The sequence below is a fragment of the Tiliqua scincoides genome, chromosome 1 (assembly GCF_035046505.1).
Source record: "Tiliqua scincoides isolate rTilSci1 chromosome 1, rTilSci1.hap2, whole genome shotgun sequence".
Taxonomy (NCBI): Eukaryota; Metazoa; Chordata; class Lepidosauria; order Squamata; family Scincidae; genus Tiliqua; species Tiliqua scincoides.
In genome coordinates, this window is record NC_089821.1 from 41388083 (window position 1) to 41411393 (window position 23311).

The 23311-nt window shown below is 45.0% G+C and overlaps 1 long non-coding RNA gene and 1 pseudogene across 1 annotated transcript in view; one reads left to right on the plus strand and one right to left on the minus strand.

The window, feature by feature from the left end:
- Positions 1-23005, minus strand: part of LOC136634705 (uncharacterized) — a 31299-nt gene extending 8294 nt beyond the window's left edge. Inside the window, exon 1 of the long non-coding RNA XR_010793361.1 lies at positions 22861-23005. This is a non-coding gene — a long non-coding RNA (uncharacterized lncRNA). The remainder of the gene's footprint in view (positions 1-22860) is intronic.
- On the plus strand, positions 589-705 carry LOC136637021 (5S ribosomal RNA; annotated as a pseudogene).
- Positions 23006-23311: the final 306 nt, after the last annotated feature.

Consider the following 23311-nt stretch of genomic DNA (forward strand, 5'->3'; position numbering starts at 1 on the left):
AATGGGGTAGCCAGATAGAAGTATTCTTATGAGAGGTAGCCCACTTTGAAGTAAGGGCCTACTCATAAGCAAGGCAAGGAAGGCAGGAAGTGGATGTGGCTGGAGTGCTGCAAAGGGAGAGGGGAAGGATTAATGCCTTCCCAGAGGCATTGCTAAGCAGGGGCACCTGCAAATGGCAGCCCCAGAAGGAATTCAACAGTGCATGCACTGAGTCACCACTGAACTGGCAGGCTGCTAAGTCACACTGGCAGAGTCTGTTTTCAACTTGCCTGCAATGCACTGACCCCTTGCTCTGCCACTGATGCAAGCTGCTTCAGGTCACTTCATGGCTGCGCTGGCCATGGCCTGACCTCAGCACTTAAATCGGTGCCAAACCAAACCAGCAGCAATGGCTAAGTAGCCCCTTCTCCTGGTAATCAACTGGTAATGTAGCAGACGACTGCACAGTGCCTCCACAAATGGTGGAAAGTTGCACAGAACAGAATGTGATTTTAGTTTGGCACTTAATATAGAAGAAGGGAAATATTATTTGAGACTCAGACAAAAGTAAAGCTGACTAAAGCCACCTAAGAAGTACACATTGCAAAAAGTAGCAACTGTTACCCTGCACATGCCCGATCTCATCTGATCTTGGAAGCTAAGCAGGGTCAGGCCTGGTTAGTACTTGGATGGGAGACCGCCTGGGAATACCTGGTGCTGTAGGCTTATACCATAGTCTTTCAAGACTGAAGGTTGCCAACCAGAATATAAGAACAGCCCCACTGGATCAGGCCATAGGCCCATCTAGTCCAGCTTCCTGTCAAGGAAATCAATTCCATTCGATAGCTCCTTGCTCCCAGAAAAACTATGCAACAACAGATATCTAGCTAACCAGAGAGATATGCAAGCCACTGAAATGCTCCACAGTTCTGGACACTTAGCAGTCTGCACTGATGAAACACTGGGTGTCAGGACCAGTGTTGCTGATAACCACATTCAGATAACAAAAGCTCTACTGTACAGGAACACATCTAATATTGGTCGCATTGGTGTGAATTAATTTGATCCCACGTAAAAGGTGAATGGTATATATATGCTGTAGTTCATTAGTAACTATGACAACTGTTCGGTGTTTTTTTTCTGGTGTGAATAGCTATTCATAGCAACCACATATACTCTAACATTATTGGATTGTGGAATTTCACCTATAATACTCAATGATGCAATGACTAGTCAATAACAGTTCCACTGAGCACATCAGCAGTTAAACTCAGGGCCCAATCCAATCCAGCGCAGGAGCAGTAGGAGCCAAGCAGTGGGGGCTCCCACTGTATCCTGTGCTGGAGTTGAGCAGGCTGGAGATCTCCTCGGAGTAAGGGGACATACATCCCCAGCCTACTCAGTTATTTAGCTGGTGCAGACTCAAGAAGTCCCATGTCAGGCTTTTGGGTCTTAGTGGGGGGCGGGATAGGATATGACGGGGGAGGCCACACTTCATCAATGAAGTGATGAAAAATGTGCTTTCAGCTTTTAAATACAGTGGTGTACTATGATTGCCCCGGGTAGATGGGACTCGTCAGCCTAGGAAGGCAGCTCATCTAAGAGAAGGAAACTCTGACCTCAAACCTCCACTGCCTTGTGGCTATATCCAGTTCTGGAAAAGGCTTCAGGAGTCAACCTCGAGGCAAAATCAGGAGCCGGAGTCCCTTAGGCAGTTCATGGCTGAACACAGTCACGTTCTGGCAACTCCTGCGACGCCGCTGGAACCAACCGTATTGGCTTCTGCCTTTCCATTGGACCATTCCAGCGACGTGGAGAGGGGGGATTTGCTGCATGGGTAACAGCCTATCCTCCATACCTTCTTTACCCAGGCTTCGCGCACTGGAGAGGACACTCCAACTTCGCCATACGGCGTCGGCACAACACGGGAAGCAGCAGTTTACCGGTTATAAGTCTTTGCTCGATTGGCGTAGAGCATGACGCCAGGGGCTGCTTCCGACGGTGGGAGAGATCATTGCATCTCATTGGGCAGCTACCGCCCGCCTTAAGCTGGGCAGTCCCCAGCCAGTAAGGTGTTGCCTCGCCACGGTCCGTTAACCTCATGGGGTGCGTGGGGTTTAGGGTGAAAACCGACAAGCGGATCGACAACTCTGCACCATGCAACAGAAAACAGAAAACTACTGCCCTAAAGCTGGGCACCTGGAACGTTAGGACAATGACACCTGGCTTCTCTGATGACCTGCAAGAAATAGACGACGCACGCAAAACAGCTGTCATCGACATGGAGCTGAGCAGACTGCAGATGGACATCGTCGCCCTTCAAGAGACTAGGCTGCCAGATTCCGGATCTGTCAAGGAGAGAAATTTCTCATTTTTCTGGCAGGGAAAACCACCAAACGAAACCAGGGAACATGGCGTTGGCTTTGCGGTCAGAAATACCCTGCTGAAATCCATCATCCCACCTACTGTGGGAAGTGAAAGAATTTTGTCCCTGCAGCTCCAGTCATCAGCAGGACCTATCACTCTCATCAGTGCTTATGCACCGACTCTGTCGTCTCCAGCAGAAGCCAAAGACAAATTCTATGATGACCTGGCCACCACTGTCAAGAAAATCCCTGTAAAAGAGCCATTGTTCATCCTCGGCGATTTCAATGCTAGAGTTGGTGCTGATAACAGTTCATGGCCCACTTGCTTAGGTCAGTTTGGCACTGGGAGGATGAACGAAAATGGCCAACGCCTGCTAGAGTTTTGCTGTCATCACGGTCTCTGTGTCAGCAACACGTTCTTCAACACAAAGCCCCAACATAGAGTCTCTTGGAGACATCCAAGATCAAAGCACTGGCACCAGCTCGACCTGATCCTCACCAGACGCTCCAGCCTTCCCAGCATCAAGATCACACGCAGTTATCATGGTGCTGCCTGCGACACTGACCACTCCCTGGTGTGCAGCAGAGTGAAACTGCAAACAAAGCGACTGTATCACACGAAAAAGGAAGGAAGACCTCGCATTGATACCAGCAAGACCCGGGATCAGAGAAAAGTGGAGGAATTTGCACAAGCGCTTGAGGAATCTCTTCCAGGCCCAGCCGACGCAAACGCATCCAACAGATGGGAACATTTCAAGAATACCGTTTACAACACCGCCTTGTCCATATTCGGCAAGAAGACCAACAAGGCGGCAGACTGGTTTGAAGCCCACTCTGAGGAGTTGACACCAGTCATTGAGGAAAAGAGGAGAGCTCAAGCAGCATACAAGGCCTGTCCCAGTGAGCGCAACCTGCAGGTCCTCCGAACTGCTCGCAGCAAAGTCCAACAGACTGCCAGGAGATGTGCTAACGACTACTGGCTCCAGCTCTGTTCCGAGATACAGATAGCAGCTGACACGGGCAACATCAAGGGGATGTATGATGGTATCAAGCAGGCCCTAGGTCCAACGCAGAAGAAAATTGCCCCTCTGAAGTCTGCCACAGGCGAGGTCATCCAGGATCGGACGCAGCAGATGGAACGCTGGGTGCAGCACTACTCTGAGCTATATTCCAGAGAAAATGTAGTCACCGAAGAAGCACTGAACAACATTGAGTGCCTGCCTGTGCTGGAAGAGCTTGACAGTGAACCAACCCTAGAAGAACTTCACGTGGCCCTGGACTCCCTTGCCTTTGGCAAGGCACCTGGAAAAGACAGCATCCCTGCTGAAGTCCTAAAATGCTGCAAAGAGATCATCGTCACTGAGCTGCATGAAATCCTCTGTCTCTGCTGGAGAGAAGGTGGAGTACCTCAAGACATGAGGGATGCAAACATCATCACGCTGTACAAGAACAAAGGTGACAGGGGTGACTGCAACAACTACCGCGGCATCTCTCTCCTTAGCGTTGTAGGAAAGCTGTTTGCCCGAGTTGTACTAAAGAGGCTCCAGGTACTTGCAGAGAGCGTCTATCCAGAATCGCAGTGTGGATTCCGAGCCAACAGGTCCACCACTGATATGGTATTCTCCCTTAGACAACTGCAGGAGAAATGCAGGGAACAACGACAGCCACTCTTTATAGCCTTCATAGATCTCACAAAGGCTTTCGACCTGGTCAGCAGAGACGGCCTCTTCAAGATTCTCCCCAAGATTGGATGTCCACCCAGGCTCCTCAGCATCATCAGATCTTTCCACAAGGACATGAAGGGCACTGTTGTCTTCGATGGCTCCACATCAGACCCTTTTGACATCCGAAGCGGAGTGAAGCAGGGCTGTGTTCTTGCACCAACCTTGTTTGGGATTTTCTTCGCTGTCCTGCTGAAGCAGGCCTTTGGAACTGCAACAGAAGGCATCTATCTCCGGACCAGATCAGACGGAAAGCTCTTCAACCTCTCCAGACTGAGAGCAAAATCCAAAGTCCAGCTGAAATGTCTGCGTGACTTCCTCTTTGCCGACGATGCAGCTGTCACTACCCACTCTGCCAAAGATCTCCAGCAGCTCATGGATCGTTTTAGCAAGGCCTGCCAAGATTTTGGACTGACAATCAGCCTGAAGAAAACACAGGTCATGGTTCAGGATGTGGACTCACCTCCCTGCATTACAATCTCTGAGCATGAACTGGAGGTTGTCCATGACTTTGTGTACCTTGGCTCAACGATCTCCGACACTCATTCTCTCGATACCGAGCTAAACAAGCGCATCGGTAAAGCAGCTACCACGTTTTCCAGACTCACAAAGAGAGTCTGGTCCAACAAGAAGCTGACGGAACATACCAAGATCCAGGTCTACAGAGCTTGCGTCCTGAGTACACTTCTGTACTGCAGCGAGTCATGGACTCTTCACTCACAACAGGAGAGGAAACTGAGCGCTTTCCACATGCGCTGCCTCCGACGCATCCTCGGCATCACCTGGCAGGACAAAGTTCCAAACAACACAGTCCTGGAACGTGCTGGAATCCCTAGCATGTATTCACTGCTGAAACAGAGACGCCTGCGTTGGCTTGGTCATGTCGTGAGAATGGATGATGGCCGGATCCCAAAGGATCTCCTCTATGGAGAACTCGTGCAAGGAAAGCGCCCTACAGGCAGACCACAGCTGCGATACAAGGACATCTGCAAGAGGGATCTGAAGGCCTTAGGGATGGACCTCAACAAGTGGGAAACCCTGGCCTCTGAGCGGCCCGCTTGGAGGCAGGCTGTGCAGCATGGCCTTTCCCAGTTTGAAGAGACACTTTGCCAACAGTCTGAGGCTAAGAGGCAAAGAAGGAAGGCCCATAGTCAGGGAGACAGACCAGGGACAGACTGCACTTGCTCCCGGTGTGGAAGGGATTGTCACTCCCGGATTGGCCTTTTCAGCCACACTAGACGCTGTGCCAGAACCACCATTCAGAGCGCGATACCATAGTCTTTCGAGACTGAAGGTTGCCAATACAATAAAATACTATGATTGCCTCTTGTTCAGTTTTGGTTCAGTGTTAGCCAGAACTACAAAAGCAAAATGAAAAATGCAAGATAAGGTAGAACTTTGCCGGCCTTACCAAGTTAAGAGTTATCCACACTGATGAGTTACTTAATTCTTATTAAAATAATTGGTGGGATACTCAGACTTATCTGAATTTAAACCTGAACATTAGACAAACATGACCTTTCCATCTGTCAGTTATAAATACAATTCTCTCTGCTCCTGTTAAAACAATTATTTAGAAAAACTGGTGTCAGAAGATGACTATTATACTGGAAACGTATTTTCTTCTCCTACATTTCATACCCTGTATTGCCAAGTGGCCTTAGGTGCTCTCTCTCTCTCTCTCCCCTTCTGTCTCTCTCCCCCCCCCCTTTAGTTGGTAAAAACCCATGAAAGAAAACTTCATACTAAAAAAGCTTCAGACTCCATAGAATCATAAACTTGGAAGGTAGCGTCAAGAAGTTCATGCTGTTCAACACTATAGGTCCTGATGTACAGTATTCCACCAGATTCCATCTTGTCCCCCATGATGGTTGTACATCAATATAAAACTGTTGGGAGACATCATTCAGACTTGTTTTGGAGCTCATTGTCATCAATATGCAGATGACATGCAGCTCTGTCTCTCCTTTCCATCTCATCCCATCCCATCCCAATTCTGAGGCAATTTCCGGAGGGGATGACGGTCTGGATGTGGGCAAATAAACTGAAACAGACAAGACAATAAACAGACAAGACAAGGGTACTTCTGGTTAGCAGGAATGCTGATCAAGTAATTGGGTGCCAACTTGAAAAGTGCTTGGAAACATTGTTTGGTGTAGACCGCAGCAGCAAGGCTCCTTAGTGCAGCTGACCCATTGGATCCCATTGCACCAATCTTGCATTACTTACATTGGCTGCCCATAGGTTTCCAGGCTCAGTACAGGGTGCTGGTCATGACCTTTAAAGCCCTGCATGATTTAGGTTCAGCATACCTGAAGGACTGCCTCCCCCTCCCCCTTATGAAAATGCCTGTGCTCTGAGGTCAACAGGAGAAATTATTTTGCATGTTCCATCACTCTCCAAAACGCAGTTGGAGGGCATGGAGGGGATCTGTCCAGTGGCAGCACCCAAAGTGGGAAACTCTCTGTCCCAGGAGGGTCACTGCAGTGTTTTGGTTGCCTTTCAAAAACTTATCTTCCTGAATGGATGACTCTTGCACAAGCAGTTTTAGGTCCTCAGTCTTATGTTTGTTTTATTGTACTGTGATGGTTTTAATGGTTGATTGTTGTGAGCTATTTAGATCCTTGAGAAAGAGCAGTGAAATATTTTAAACAATAGATCACGACCATTCTTGCACTGATTCTGAGGCTTCAGATCATGCTTGCTGGTGGTGCAGCACTTTATCACTACAGGTTATGGATGTGACTCTGGCTGCAAGCCTAACAACACTTTCCTGAGAGTAAGCCCCATTGAACAAAATAGGACTTACTTCTAAGTAGACCTAGTTAGGATTGTGCCCTCTGTTTCTTAAACTCACATACATTTGTATAGTGGGGAATTGCTTCTGTAAACAGTACAGTGGGAGCAATTGACCACCCCCCCAAATTGACCTGTCTATCTTGTTCTGTGCCTTTAACAGATGCAGGAATCAGCAGATGAAGCTCTTCACTGCATGGAGATAAAACATTACCACCTGCATGAGTCTGCATGTCAAGATGTTGTTAAAGGCACAGAGGCTGGCAAAAGAAGTTGGCAACCTTATTTAACAGGCTATCAGGATCCTACAATGGTTTCCCCAAGGCCAGTCTGTACTCACAATTGTGTAAAGGGGGGGGGGAAACGTGAGCAGCAAGAAGATACAGATACCAACAGCAGTTCGTACAGTATATTTGCGGCGTCCCCCTGACAGTGTCATGTGGAAGGGAAATTGTTCTATCAGTGAATATGTTAGATTCATGACCCCACCACAACCTTGAATTGGCCTTTAGTTGTCGCTGATGGGAACTGAAGAACAGCTCCTGTCGACATGATTGCTGCTCTCCAATGAATCAGAACACACAGGGCACAGAGCAGCACATTAAACTAGCAACAGAAATATATCACTGTACTTTTATATAGATGTATTGCTTTTGCCCAGGCATATAAATGATTGGGCTATCCGCTCTTTTTTTTCCCCCTCCAAGGACTATAAATTAAAAAATAAGCAAAGGATTTTGAAATTATATTCTCTCTCTTGGCCTCTCGCTCTTAAAATCCAGATAGCTATTTCAGTGCTGCCATAAAATATTCCTAGGCATTCTCCAAGAACATGGAGCTCTCAGCATCCTCTTTAGAAAGACAATCACTTTCTGTAGTTCTTCACCTAGATTTTATGTTGTGTAATGAAAATAATAATAAATACTTAGCATTACATAGTGGTCTAGAGTTTTCTAAGCACTCCACATTCTTTTAGTTATCTGTACATAGCAACCTTGGGAGGCAAGTCAGTGTTTTATCATAAAGCTATAGGGCAGTGGTTCCCAAAGTGTGAGCTGTGGCACCTTAGGGCACCACAATGCACTCACAGGGATGTGATTGATTTTCCCTGGTTGCCCCTCCTGCTAGCTCTCTTGGTTGATGGCATCTTAGATCTTGCAAAATCTTGTGCGATCCAAGAGGGTGGTGCCCAAATTTTGTGAGATTTGGGTGCTGCCATCTTGGATCTTGCAAGATTTGGGTGTCACTATCTTGGATTTTGCAAGATCTAAGATGGCAACACCCAGCTGAGCCAGGAAGAAGAGCTGTGGGGAGGCTGTGAACCCAGTAAGTTTGGGAACCACTGCAATAGGGTGTTGAGGCTGAGAGACCATGCTTGGTTAGGGAGTTTGTGGCAGAGTTCTGATTTGAACTGGGGACTTCCCACTTCACATCCAGGTCTCTTTCCAGTACACAACACTAGCGTATTATAAAAAATAAATGGATGTTGGACCCAGGCTCATGTTCAAAGCTACCCATGACAGAGAAGTATTTGATAAATCAGTCTCTGTCTCAGTTCTGTAATAATAGGAAAACATTTCACTACTTTGTGGGGTTTCAAGAGAGATGGAAATATTCTTTTCCATTATGAGCCTTTCCTACAACTTGGACCTTAATCTGAAAAAAAAACCTCTAGTGAATTCCTTCTTAAGATATAAGAAATTAAAATCAGTATTTCTGAATATCCATATAAGAATGTGACATATTGTCATAGAGCTCATTATTGCCTGTATTTTGTAGGGAGAAAATCTCTCCCCTTGCTTAAGATTTTTAGAATATGAAACTTGTCAATATTGTCACATTATTGCAAAAAACAGAGCTTATTAAGTCAAAGCTATAGTCTACAGTAGAAGAATCTCCACTTCTGCCATCCATATCCAAATCCAAACCTCTTGATTATACAAGTTGATTGCATCTCTTCCATCAATGGATCCACTATGGATCTAGAAATTGAATATCACCTTATCTGAATTTTTAATCATTGAGATATATGTCTCCCAGAGGTAGTCAACCCCAGGGCATTTTGACTTGACATTAACATAGCTATAAGCTTAAAGCTTCCATAATTAAACATGAAAAATTAAAGTGACGGTTTTTAAATTATATTTAGTGTTTGCAACGTTCTTTGATCCCTGTTAATATCATCGGGTTAATTTGAATTTCTGGCAGAACTCTGCATATTATTCTTAAAATGTATAATTTTAACAGTTCAGGGCACCTCACTTTAAGAAAGGTGCAGCCAAACTGGAGCAGGTTTACAGGAGAGTGACGATCAGAGGACTGGAGAACAAGCCCTATGAAGAAAGGCTGAGGGAACCTGATATGTTCAGCCTGGAGAAGAGAAGGCTAAGAGGGGATATGATAGGACACTTCAGATACCTGAAGGGCTGTCATATGAAGGGGCTAATTTGTTCTCAGCTGCCACTGAAAGTAGAACTAGATCCAACGGGTACAAATGGCAAGAGAAGAGATTCCAATTGGACATCAGGAAAAAGTTCCTGATGCTAAGGGCAATTTAGCAGTGGAATAGATTGCCAAGGGAGATGGATTCTCCTTCACTGGAGATCTTCAAGGGAGGGCACCAGGATGAGGTCTCTTATTATCTGGTGTGCTCCCTGGGGCATTCGGTGGGCCGCTGTGAGATACAGCAAGCTGGACGAGATAGGCCTATGGCCTGATCCAGTGGGGCTGTTCTTATGTTCAAGCAGAAGTTTGACAAGCACCTACTAGAGATGCTTTAGGAGGATTTCCTGCTATATACTAGATGACCTTTTATGTAATTTCCAATTCCAGGATTCTATATGATTCAATGAATTCCTCCATCTTTAGTACAAGCTGTTCTTGCAAGTGTCAATGTCATTTCATATCTAGTTGACATATCTTTTCATATATAATTTGTATTTATTTATCTGCTATATAAAAAATCTCTAGAGTCCCCCCCAGCAGATAATTGCTTTGATGCTCAGACACTAATTAGCTGTGATTAGCAATACATCAACCATGGGGAATTAAACTTAATCTTCTACAAAGCAAGCATCTCATTCTGAGGACCATGGAAGTAGCAGGAGGCTGCATGCATGCTATTGTGTTTCTGTTTCTATAAGATGAATCAGTAAGTCATAGAAATTAAACTTCTTGGGGGGGGGGGGGAAGGAAACCAGAATCAGACTGCACTCTTCTTCCCATAGTATTTCAGCACTGCAAGAAGCCTTCAGAGCAAAGCCATTGATGGCCATTGGGCTGAGTCTAAACACCTTTAATTTCCACTCACAGTCCACCTGATGGACAACTGGTGCTTGAGAGGCTTCACTTTGAAGTGTTTACAAAGTTGATTTGCTGTAGAGGTGGGATACACAGCCCATGAGGCCTTTTGTGTGTATGAAACTGCATTCCAGGCTTTGGATGACAGTCTCTGAAACTGAAATGTGTGGGTAAATCCATCAACCTAAAAATACATAAATATGGAGAAATGCAAATTGAAACACAATTTAAATTAAACTGAAGGCCAAAACAGACATGATGTGATTGTCCTGTGCTTGGATCTGAACAGTGACACAGGAGTGCTTAGCTCTTCTCTTTACCCAAAATATACCTGCCAGTGGCATCACTAGAATTCACATCACCCGGTGTGGGAGGCCTGCATGTCACCCCATGCAGTGGGCGGGGCAACACCCCAGCTGGTGGACGTGGTGATGTACCATCACCCCACCTCCACTGGTTTTTTGGCTATACCTTTTGTTAGAACACAGATATTTCAATGTGGTTTGTTTCATTGCATTCTGCATGGAATTACGCATTGATTGATATATAACATGATGGTATTATTCCTCCAAATTCCGCTTTTAGTGATTTTGAAAACTTGTAGAGTCTCTCTCTCACACACACACCCCTGTCAACTTACTAACAACTTATTGCAGCAGTTCTCAAACTTTTAGCCCTGGGACTAACTTTTTAGAATGACAATCTGTCCAGGACCCATTGGAAGTGATGTCATGGCCGGAAGTGACATCATCAAGCAAATTAAAATAAAAAATTATAAACTAAAGGAAATAATTAAATAAGGGGAAGCCAGTCCTGTTCCACCAAGTGAATCTACTCTGAAGTAAGTCCTATTGTGGTCAGTGGGGCTTACTCTCAGGAAAGTGTGGGTAGAATTGCAGCCTGTGAGCCCAATCCTATGAATGTCTACTCTGAAGTAAGTCCCATAGTGGTCAATGGGGCTTACTCTCAGGCAAGTGTGGGTAGAATTGCAGCCTGTGAACCCAATCCTATGCATGTCTATTCTGAAGTAAGTCCCATAGTGGTCAATGGGGCTTACTCTCAGGAAAGTGTGGGTAGGATTGCAGCCTGTGAGCTCAAGCCTATGCATGTCTACTCAGAAGTAAGTCCCATAGTGGTCAATGGGGCTTACTCTCAGGATTTCCAGCTCTCCCCAGTGCCCAGTTTAAAGTTCTTCTATTTCAGGCATTTCAATACAAAGACCCTCCTGGCTTTGCAAGTGCAAAATAGAAAACTTTCCCCTTACCAGTTCAAACCTCTTTTTTTGTCCTTCTTAGTGGGGGGAGGAGGCTGCCTTCTGGAGCATTTGTTGTGCTCCAGCTCCATCAGATTGGGACCACTCTGGTGTCCTCACATTCCCCTTTGCCTGGCCTGACCACCAGCCAAAGCACACCTGTCTACTCATGAGTAAAAGGGACCATGTGGCTGAGTTTGCTTTCCATAGGGCTCAATAGACTCGCAGCTGGGAGGGAGGAACCTCCTTCTCGGGTGTTTTGGGGGGGCTGCACTCATTGGATCAGGACCGTTCTGATGTTGTTGGAATCCTCTATGCCTGCCCTTTCAACAGACTAAGGCAAGTTCACCTACTCACAAGTAAATACAACCAAGTGGCTTCCTTTTGGGCTCAATAGACTGCAGCTGGGAGGGGGAACCTCCTTCGCAGGTGTTTTTGGGGGGCTGCATTCATTGGATCGGGACCATTCAGGTGTTGTTGGATTCCTCTAGTCTGCCCTTTCCAACGGACCATGGTAAGTATGCCTACTCACAAGTAAATGCGCGATACGGCTCACTTTCACTTTCCATAGGGATTCATGCATTTTTTTCTTTCTATGGTTCTTTCTTTCTTTCTATGGTTTTTTGGCCATAACCTTTGGACGAAAGGAGCTATTTCAATTCTGTGTTTTGCATTGTGTTCCGCTGGACATTCCACATCCAATGGTGTATGGCATGATGGAGTAGCTCCTAAAACCACAATTTTAGCACGTCACCCCCCCAGGGCGCATCACCCCCCAGGGCTCATCACCTGGTGTGGCCCACACCCCCTGCACCCCCCTAGCGATGCCACTGATACATGCTCAGTACATGTACCTGTATTTTTTCCACCAACAGCATTAGTCCAATTTGGAAGAGGAATCTAGATTAGGAAAATAGGGCAGGTGAACACAACCTTCTCCAGTGACATTGCTCTGATGAAAATGGGAGCCTCCCATGGCTTCCTTAAAGTAGAAAATAATGTGGGGAATTCTGATCACTGACATCTTGTCTTGCATTGGTTTGTGCTCTATGGTTAAGACTGTGTGCATCTCTTTCTAGTCTGTCTGTGGAAGTGGGGAGTAAAAAACCATTTTCTTGTGGTGAAGAGCAATCTCAAGTGTTCTACCACAGGCTGACTGTGCTACCACAAGTGTTGCAGAAGTGAGTAAAGCAATAGCATGCCAATCAAATTTGGCCAGCCTGTGGGCAAGAACTTTCATATAATTCATTAACCACAAGCAAACCTCAGTCTAGGTCTCAAAATGCAGCTGTCCAGGCATTCCGTGGTCAGATGAATTGACCCTGTCTAGGAAAGAATGTATTTCCTAATATTCTCCTGGGTCATCTGTGGCAGAAAATCTCTGAGCAGATGCTAGATAGCCTGATATAGCTTCTCAGAAAACAACTACACATATTATAAAAAGTTGAGGTCTCCAATAAGGATGACATTGGAAGTCAACCAAGTCAGGAACCGGCCAAGTACCCAAACCCATCAGTTGCCCTGGCTGACTCTGAATCCAGTTCTGTTTCAATGGTAGCAATTAATGTGCCATCAGAAGGCAGGGGGGGCAGCCAAGGGAGATCCACTGCAGGACTTTGCCCCAGGCAGGGTTCTTAAGCTAGAGACGAGGTTTCCAATCTTTTTCGACTGGTGGCTCCCTGGACCCACTGGGCCATTAGCTGCAGTTCCCCATTAGGCCTACAATCCTATACATTGTGTAGGGTGGTGGGTATTTTGTGAGGATTCTGTGGCTTCCCTGTGTCTTCTCAGGACCTATGGCTCACAGTTTGGGAATCACTGATAATGTATCGAGGCATTTCTGCAGGGCCCAGGGGAAAAAGAGGATCTCATATGAAACATCACTTGTGAATAAAACTCTGTTCAAATCATTGACAACACTATATAGATGTTTTGATAAATTGGGTCTCTCACTGACAGACACAAAGAAGTTTTGGTTTACATTCATATTATAAACAAAAGTATCAGAAACCATATAAGATTTCCCAGGCTTATATCCCTGAATTCCAGTTATAGGGGAGCACCATCAGGACAGATCTGTTGCCCTTCATCGCCTGCTTATAGACTTCCCAGGGGCTCCTGGTTGGCCACTGTGGGAAACGGAATGCTAGATGGATCTGATCCAGCAAAGTTCTTTCTGTGTTCTCAAGAACAGTTCTGCCTGAGTAATGGCAATACTGGATTTCACGGAAGTTATCATGTACCTTTGCTGACCACTTTTTCTTGTACATAATGTTATAGGAAGCAGTTGCAGTAAGGATTGTCAGTTATAATCAGGTGAATGTGTGCTTTCTAACTACATGGAGAAGTCCACAAAACTTCAGACAAAGTTAGTATGTGGGAATTTGAAGGGCGTGTAGAAGGCCAGTACTGAAAGGTACTAACTTCTGTGGTCATAAATTAGTTTTCTGAGCCCTCAAGCAGTTTGTCAGTCGAGACAGTAGATTGTTTAATAATGGGAGCCTGTCAGGTTCCTGGCTTCCTGATATCACAAATGTGTATGTTTTATATAGGGTTTAGTTTATCAACAGATGTTGAAAGTGGGGGTGAACAGAGGGTGAAGGGCTGAGTGTGTCTGAAAATGTGAAATGTCCTCTTCTGAGCCACTCAACCATTCACCCAACGGCTCCCAGGAAGAAGGCTGACAAATTTCTGATAGCAAAACCAGCTGTCACAACACAGGGTAATAACTGTCCTTGTCAAATTTGCCAATTATATCACCAGACTGTCAATGTGATCCTAATTGATAGAAACTACAATCTGAGTAATAAAAACTGTTAAGGATTGCTAATGCAACTTTACCGGCTAAATGTAACTGGAGTTCTCTATTACCATAAGTAAATCTCTATGTTCTGCAAAGATAAATATACATTGTAAATGTATACATATAGATACATATACATACTGCATATATTTCATCTTACATTTTCCACGCTTTCACCTTTCATCTCAATGAAATCAAAAAAGACAAGGTTAATTACCTTCCTGGGTGACCTGGGGCCAGTCACTATCTCTCAGCCTCATCTACCACACAGGGTTGTTTTGAGGGGTGCAACTATGTACACCCCAGAGCTCCTTGAAGTACAAATGTGAAAAATGCATACAAATGTGAAAAATACATACATATACATATATGTGTGACTGATGTGTTATGGCCCAGTCCTATTCTTGTAGGTGCAGCAATCGACACTGATAAGTACATCGCTGAGCATTGCGTAGGGCAGAGGGCAAAACAGAATTAGGGACAGAATTTTGGAAGATTTCCTGAACATACTGTACTTATGTGAAGATTGTTTTTCCATTGGTAGCAATGGAAAACATTTGTACTTCTAATCTATGCCGGGTGGGTAGAGCCAGAGAACTTATTCATTGTAATTTTTTTTAAAATTTTATTGCTATTTTCCTTGTCTGCTCATAACAGGACCTTGGACAGTTTACACCGCACCACACTGAAAAAAATAAAAATGAAAAATGCCAGTGCAACCTAATCATGTAAATGCATACAAGTCAGGATTAAAATCAAATGGTTGGCAACCTCCAGTCTTGAAAGACTATGATATAAGCCTACAGCACCCGGTATTCCTGGGTGGTCTCCCATCCAAATACTAACCAGGCCTGACCCTGCTTAGCTTCCGAGATCAGACGAGATCGGGCATGTGCAAGGGTTAAAGCAAAATTATCTGCTAACTTGCCCCAAGCATTCTGGAATAAGGAGGATTTAGTTAGACTGTAGGAGAAAAGAGTTCTCTAGTGAGCTTCCCTTGGTAGAGGGTTCCACAAAATAGGTGCCCACCACAGATGAAAGTCTTGATCACTGTAGTTACCAACTTCAAAGGGACAGGGCACATGGAGTATGTGGTGATCTAGGCAGTGGTTTTCAAACTCTTGGTGAGAGTTTGAACAGCAGTAAGTCTTGGTGAGGGCAGGGGGAAGGCAGCGATGCAATCCCCAAGATTGTGTCACTAAGGGGGGGGGCTGCAGGGACTGGAATGCACTCACCAGTTACTGCAGCAGCCGTCCTGGGGTGTGGGGAGCACTGCACGAGTGTCTGCAGGGCTCCCCAGGTCATCAAAAGTGAAAGTGGAGCAATCGCACTCCACCTCCGCAAAACTGGAAGTGGAGCGCAATTGCTCCACTTTCACTTTTGGAAGGCTGGGGAGCCCTGCAGATGCTCACGCAGGGCTCCCCACACCCAGGATGGCTGCTGCAGGGACTGGTGAGTGCATCCCAGTCCCTGCAGATCCTGGGGATCGTGTCGCTGCCTCCTCCCTGCCTCCTCGCTGCCCCTGCCCTTAAGGGGGTAGAGGCCAGGGCCTTCAAGCTGGGGTATCGCGACGGCCCAGTTTGAAAACCACTGCACTAGGGGAAAGGGCTCATATGAGTGCTGGCAGATGGTTATTATATACATACTGTCAACTGTATTCTGCAATATGCAATCTGATTAGCAGCTCTGTAGTGTGATTGTTGATTTGGAATAGCATGTTTAATATGGCAGCCCTTTTATCATGAGGGTATCCAAAAAGTTTAAAAACAGGCAACCAAGCAGAGAAGGAAAATCATAGGAACATAGGAAACTGGCTTAGACTGAGTCAGACCACTGGTTCATCCAGCTTGATGCTGTTGGCACTGGCTGGAGGTAGCTCTCCAGAGTTTCTGGAGACTAAGGGAGTCATCCAAACTATCAGTGCCAGCCCAGCACCTGTACTGAGTATCACACACATGCCATAAAGCAGGGGTGCTCAATAAGTCGATCGCGATCGACCAGTCGATCGCGAGGCACAATGAGTCGATCGCAGGCTTCTCTCCCGTCCATGCATCCCTGGGAGTGAGCCCCGTTGACTCTACTGGGGCTGACTTACCTTTCCCCTGTTTTTGCACTGGTATGTATGGAGATCTGCCCCCCCCATCTGTTGGTTCTGTGTGCAAGGGGTTTTACACTGGTCTTGCTGTGATGTCTATATAGAGATCTTCCCTCCCCCACACCTTTCCCCTGTTTTTGCACTGGTCTGTATAGAGATCTGCTCTCCCCCCCCCCCCCCCACTTGTATTGGAATCGAAGAAGATCTGGTGAGGAGGTAGATGTGGTGTCAGCAGTGGCCCCTTTAAGGGTAAGGCCTGGGCATCCAGTAGAGTGTGCTGCACAGCTGCAGCCACTTGAAGGCAATAGGGCCCTCAGGGATATAAGAGCACCTGAGGCAGGAAGGGCTCCACTTATTTATGTGAGTCAGCCTTTTCCTACATGAAGATCATTAAGTCCAAGTACTGTTCCACCATGACTGATGAACATTTGGAAGTGTGCTTGAGGCTGGCTGTCAGCAGCTACTGTCCGGACTATGCATCCTTGGCTGATTCACTTCAGTGCAAGTCATCAAAGTAAACTCAAGTAATTACAAAAAATATTTATAGTTAATTATGTTGTGTTGTGCAATATTGGCTCATGCGGTTATGCAAGGTACACCAACATACATTGTACACATAAATGTTATATGTTATGATGGCGCGAACATTGTAAAAAAACTGGTAGATCTCCGGGCCTTGCTGGGTTTCAAAGTAGCTCTCGAGCCAAAAAAGTGTGAGCCCCCCTGCCATAAAGCATGTTGTGATGCTTACCACTGGCTGGGCATGGGTGCTGGCTCAGTGTGAGCCCAGACTGAGCTAGTGCTGGGCAGAGGAGTGATGACCACCACCTGAAGTTCCAGGCAAAGGTAAGTTGGGACAGGGGACGTGCATAGCCCCACGTCAGGCCTCCCAACCCCACACAGGACTGTCTTACTCTGAACCAGCTAAATAGCCAACACAGAGTCGAATAGTCCCATTTTGAGGCCTCCTCCCTTACTCAGGGGGAGGGAATGAATGCCCTTTCACCTGAGGAGCCACCAGCAGCTGTTCAGTGTCTATTGGATGCTGCAGCAGCTGTTTTGATGCCTCTGCAGACCTGCGCACCGGGCAGCTTAGAATTGGGCTGTGGGATTCCTGGAGACAGTGATGACTGAACCTAGGGACTTTCTGCATGCAAAGCAGATGCTCTCCACTAAGCTATGCCCCCTTCCTTCCCCCTCCATCATCCCAATGGTCTTCAAAGGTTTGTTATGTTCTAATACTATGATGGGGGGGGAGTTTCACTAGCAACCTTACCCTCTAACTAGACCTTTTGCTACACAAAAAGGCAAAGTGATGTACCACAGTGTCAAAAGGTTTAGCAGGTAAGGACATAATTTCTAAGCCCAGTGTTTTCAGAAAGAGAGGGGTAAAATCCTATTGATTTCTCATTCAAGCATTTATTGGAGGGCATCACACTTGCAGACAAAAGGAGCAAGGTGAATAAGGCAGCCCTCTATGATAGGTGGCTCTGCCTTCTAGCGTTTTAGGATTTATGTACTTATGAACGAATTTAATACTTAGTGATCAAAAGGGTTCACACAGAGGCTGTATTAATGATTTCAACCTAACCTCTAAATCCCAGGAGAAATGTGCAACTTGGCCTTAATATCCTGGCACATTTTATTAAGAGGTAAATTAAGAGCTGTTGCCTTTGGATAGAGATGACTTAAACCATGCTGAAATGTAGCATTGTCATGATCATGAATACTGGCCAGCGAGGGAAATGGAGTGTTGTTTCTAAGGTTTCTCTAGATCAGTGGTTCTCACACATTTAGCATCGGGACCCACTTTTTAGAAAAAGAATCTTGTTGGGACCCACTGGAAGTGATGTCATGATTGGAAGTGACATCATCAAGCAGGAAAATTTTTTAACAATCCTAGGCTGCAATCCTACCTACACTTACCCAGGAGTAAGTCCTATTTACTATCATCATTAAAAGCATATACATAGTAGTCTGTTAAAAGTACAGGTCTGTAACATTTCCCCAAATGCAGTCACATACCAGGGTAGCATCAAGTCTAATACATTAAAAATAAAATATTGAAACAAATGGGGACCCACCTGAAATTGGCTTGCGACCCACCTAGTGGGTCCCGGCCCACAGTTTGAGAAACACTGCTCTAGATCTTTTCCTTGAGGAGCTTCTAAAGAAGAACTGGCTTTGCATGGATTGTCCATGTGCTATTATTACAGCTAAGACATGTCGTAACATGCAGTGACTTTCCTGTACAGACTTCAAGGGGTTCACCAAAACAAGTAGCCGTTATTGCCCCTAGCATGTCTCAGAAAGGAAAAATAAAGGTAAAGTTCTAAAATTTTCCCATTGTCATATAGCAAGACATAGTCCAATGAGATACAGTGGTCTTCAACCTTTTCTGTGCCACAACATAGAGAGAGAGAGAGAGAGAGAGAGAGAGATACTGGGGATCCATCATCTATCTTGCCACCCACCTGGGACCATATCCTGGAATCTTCTACATGCAGGGATAAAGTGGCAATATCATCATTGAGCAATGTTATGGCTAGTAAGTAGAGCTGGAATAATCAGGGATGTGGGAAATGGCTGTCAGTATTACTCTGGTAGGTTTTGTTTGTTCCATTTCGGTTCTGTTTAACTGTTTTTATTTTGCTGCCATGGACTCATAAAATCATGACACTAGTAATGGAGTAGTGGCGGCCATTTTTCGCCAATCAAAAAATGAGCCTTCCATCTATTTCTGTTTGTTTGTTCTGTGAGGACTTTGGATGGGAAGTTGCAGTGACATGCCCTTAGATTTGTTTCTTCTTAGATCTCATTTCGGAAGTCTTCTTATATTAAATATACAATAATTCTATCAGGGAAAATATACATGGGAGACAGGCGCATGATACACAACTGGTTTGAGTCAGCTTTATGACCAATAATAATTTACTGAAAGCCTTTCAAAGGACACTTGGTTTCAGAGCATCCTGAAAAGAAGAGATCCATAAATTGAGATGCTGATGAGAGCTTAGGCAGTTTCACTTGAATTTTTGTCCTGGAAATTCAATTCTTTTTTCAAGGGCGTACATCAATGATGAAAGGGGGTATTCACATTTCTCGTAATATTTCTAATATTTTAAAGAAAGAAAACAACCGACAAAAAACCCATACCCTGCTCCCTCCTTGGTTACTCCAACCAGATCATTGGAATTATATCCTCTCAAGGCTCTGGAAGACGTGGGAGGGAGAGAGGTTACATTCTCTGCAAAATTGTGAGAATAATGCAATATGCTCGGTTGGGCACAGTGGAAGCTGTTGTGGTCCCAGCTGGGGACTGACAGTAATTTAATAGTTCCAGATGGAGCCTGAGGAGGATTTGATACTCAACGTTGGCAGCCAAGGCCTGCTTCACTACATTCCTGCTTTTACATGGTGCTCTTTGAGGGAATGGGAAAGGAGTAGGTATAGCACCATAAAGCAACTGATCTTTTAGAAGATAAGCTGGGTGGAAAATAACGCAAACAGCCAGAATGCTTCTAATCCCACCCTACAGCGCTATCGATGATAGCCTTTATGAGTGACAACAGGGATTTGAAATGCAGAATTGTTTCGGCTCATGTCACACCTGCTGTGCCTGTTAAAGTTAAACACCTGCCTCTCAACTGGACAAAGCACATCACGAAATTACAAAAAGTTATCTGATCTGTGAGCTGAGTTTGAGCAAATGTACCTGTTGCTCTCGGTTTATAAATACAGTGCTGAATATGGGCCATGATAACGGAATATTAACACAATGTTATGGGAGAAAAGTGCCTGTGTTATTGCATTAGCTGCTCCACCTCAAATACCTCATTTTAGCAACAACCTTTTATTTATGGACACTTGAATAAAGAGTTTTGCAATCCCATTTATGTGAATGTTGCTCATCCTAATAATTAGAGCTAGCCGAACAATGTTTTGAACAGCGTATTTGATGGGGCAATGGGCCTCTTCATCCCTACATCAGCTATTTTGATTGTGGAAGTCCGAGGAGACTTAAGGGGCATAATGAGCAGGAAAAATGGGGATAGCATCCCATTGAATGCTGCTGCTGGGATCCACCCCCTCCAGCCCCCAAACCACCCCTGCTCTTGCCTACTCCCCACCCTGAACCTCGCCTGAACTGCCCATGACCCGCCTCTGCTAGCACTTTGTCTGCTCTGATGTGGGCTGTGTTTGTGGTGGGCAATGGAGCCTTGGGCCATTTCTACCAGCAGCTCTGAAGCACAAGATGGTGGCCCAACAGTTGCATCTCCATTAGAGGACTTACAGCAGTGGATCAGGAGATCCGTCACCACAGGCACTTATAGGATTGGGCCATTGATCTACTATGCAGGGCTGAAAGTTATAGAAATGATAAAATAGTATTTCACAAGACTTGCAGTCCTAAGTATAAACAAGCCATTTGAGGCTGTGTATTGTCACAGATTTGTCTATAAGAAGAAGATACTAAATTTAAAAATAATTGAAAACTGGCACACATCTTTCAAAAGCTTTGATACAAAACTAACAGAAGAGCAGAAGTCATTAAACTCTTTTGGCATGTCTCACACATAAGATGTAAAGTAAAACAAGGTTCAGAAAGTAGCAATAGCTGAAAGCCAGATTCTTGTGGAAGGACACGCAAGCGGCTCGGAGAACAAAACAAATGGTATCAGAGATCAAGCAGCTGACATCATACAGAACTACCCAGATAAGAATAATTAAGAAACAGGAGGAAACCTGAAACAGGAGCTGACTGCTATCACTGGAACCTAAGAAGAAAGTCCCTTTTAAGTCTTATTAATTTTGGTCTGGTTTGCCTCTAGAGAGTTGTCATCTGTTCCGACTCATTTCAGAGCTTCTGATTAACCGGTTTCAATTTAAACTCATCTTAGCAGCAGCTTGTTTCCATGATACCAGTAACAGAGCCCCTTTCTCCGGATGATCTCAATCTTTTAGGTAGACCCAACTAGAACAACTACCCTTCTTTAGACCTGGCAGATTGATTTTGTGTGTTTTCCTGTGCCTCTGGGAAATCGACTGCAGTGAATCAAATGAAGAAGAATCTAGGCTTTTAATAGGGCTCCTTCAATATAATGAACTTTGATTCTTTAAAGTTGAAGTTCATGATCATTATTTATCCTGACAGTGCTTTTGTAAGCAATCAAGGAAGACAAGTCTTTCAAGGTACTGGTTTCAGTGAGAGAATAAATTTGGAGTCGGATGCCTTGTCCTGTACTCCTTGATATGAAAGATGCAGATTGTCCACTGTCACGTGGCTAGTTTATTTTGGGCTCAGCTAAGAAATAAATAAATAAATGCGTAAAGTCCCCTTCCATTTCCTCTAAGTCAAAGAAGAAAAATATAATGAGAAATGTGCTTATATGCACATAGCCTCTTGCAAATAGCTTTCCTTCATATTTGCCATAGAAAGCCATTAAATCTAAGCCATCTTCTATCAGATGCAGCGGATGCATAGAGCGGATAGAGGGACATTCTTTCCCATCTCACATAAGACAAGAAGCAGGGGACAGACACTGAAATTGAATGTTGGCAGAGTTAGAGCAGACAAAAGTCTGTGCAACTCCTTGCCACAGGATGTAGCGATGGCATCTGGCCTGGATGCATTTTAAAGGAGATTGGACAGATTTCTGGAGGAAAAGTCTATCACGGGTTACAAGCTATGATGGGTATGTGCAGCCTCCTGATTTTAGGCTACCTCAGAATGCTAGATGCAAGGGAGTGGCACGAAGATGCAGGTCTCTTGTCTTGTGGGCTCCCCGGGCCCACCAGTAATTTGGTGGTGGGGATGGGCTGTAAGTAGGGAGATGAGTAATGGGCTGTGTTGGGTAGGAACCGAAAGTGTTCCTTCTCTCTATTGCACGCACGCGCTCTCTGGGGGAGGGAGAGCCATTTGCCATTTATTGCACTCTTAGAAGGCTTCTACAGCTAGAAAGCAAGCAGGAAATGTTATATTCAGCTTCATCCCCTTAACATGTACGCCGTCTCCTCTATAGATCCAGAAATATGTTTCATTTCCTAGCCAAGAGTTACAGAGCTACTACTCCTCCACTCCACACTTATACAGAAATTGTATTCCTCATAAATAAGACCCATCAACATTTGTGGGTGATTGAGTGGGGGGGGGGGTGAAATTTGGCTAAAACAATCTCTGACTCCAACGTACCACCTTATGGTCCTTTAAGCAGCACAAGGGTACACCTTATTGCTCTTTAAAACTCTTGATTTACATGTACAAAAGAAAAGTGAATGCATATTTGGAAGTAATTAATCCAGGACAGGTGTCCTTAAGAACACAGCACAGTAGCACATTATACTTTATATTAACATTACAAGGTAACAACTTTATATTCCGTATTAATACTAAACAGCAGCAACTTCCAGGTTGCATAGTCCACAGAGCACTATTGCGGGCTAGAATTCCTCATTACTTCCTCTGAATTTACGTCTTTAATTCCTCTTAGAGTGCAAACTTAGGATAACTAAATGCAAATTCACTTTAACTGCTTGGAGGTACTCACAGTCAGATACCTGTACTTTTCTTTTGTGGAGCCAACAGCAACCTGAGCAGGGAGGGAAACAGAGAATTTAGGCTGGGATAATTGTGAGCAGTGGAACAGTCTCCCCACATTGCCGCTATGATTAAATTTGCAGCCCCACCGCCCCCCTGCTCCAGCCCACAGCTGCTTTTAAGTAAAAATAAAAATGTTGGGAGATCTAATCACAAATCTTCCACATAAGGTATCATTTGGTCCTCAGAGGCAGACATAACCGTAATAAGATGGAGCAACCCAATTCTCCAAGCATTACATGGCTGTGGGCTGTGTTAAAATTAGTGGAGCTCGTTCCAGTGGAGAAGTAATTCTGGAGTTTTAGTCCTGAGCACTTTTAAAAAAGAAATTAGCCACTGCCTGGAAAACATTAGCGATATCCTTTAATCTTAGTTTCAGTCTGAGCCTGCTCTCTTTGAAG